We start from the raw sequence: 763 nt of genomic DNA, 5'->3' as shown, positions 1-763 counted from the left end.
AGACGTATATATACGTATATATATATATATATATATATATCAGTGGCGTTCCGTCCATATAAGCTGCGAATGCTCCGCATACCCAGGCCATTTGAGAGAATAAGTTCACGGGATAATTCATATAAACATGATTATAAGTTGATCCCTTGTCATTTGAAATGTAATTTAAAGCGTAAAGAGTTAGGAATAAGTACGTAAAATTATTATTTTTTTCCAAACGGCAGTAATTTTCTGTAAATCTATGTCAGTTATGGTTGCTTCCGGGTAAGCGGATTCTCCGCAGCTTTCTCGCCTCTGCTCTTTTGCTATGACTCGTCAGGATTATAGCACGTTCTCGGTGATTTGCTGGTCTGCGGCAGATTTAATGCACGAGGTAAACTGTTCGCGAAGCGCTCACCCAAGCGGGAAAATGCGCTGTTGCTGCCAGATCTCGATTGCCGAAAATTACATTGTGTTTGATGCAAAACCAACTCGACTAAATCAAAAGAAAAAAAAAAAACACTAACACTAACTATTTTTATTTTCTCAAGCAAAGAAAAATTTAAAAAGTCCACTGAACAACTTACATTTTCTGGTCATAGACAACGTATGTTGAAGATATATGTTAATTGTCAACGTTATTGCCTAAGCGGTAAATAAAAAAAAAAAGTTTATTAAAACATGGGCTATATAAAATTTTAATAATAACAACCCAGACAGCAGACCGTTTCGGCCCAGATCCGGCCCACATCTGGCCCGCATGGATTTCACATGGGCCAGATGT

Source organism: Sinocyclocheilus rhinocerous, unplaced genomic scaffold (assembly GCF_001515625.1).
Source record: "Sinocyclocheilus rhinocerous isolate Xijiao unplaced genomic scaffold, SAMN03320098_v1.1 scaffold486, whole genome shotgun sequence".
In the NCBI taxonomy this organism is placed as follows: domain Eukaryota; kingdom Metazoa; phylum Chordata; class Actinopteri; order Cypriniformes; family Cyprinidae; genus Sinocyclocheilus; species Sinocyclocheilus rhinocerous.
Note: the sequence above shows the minus strand (reverse complement) of the source record.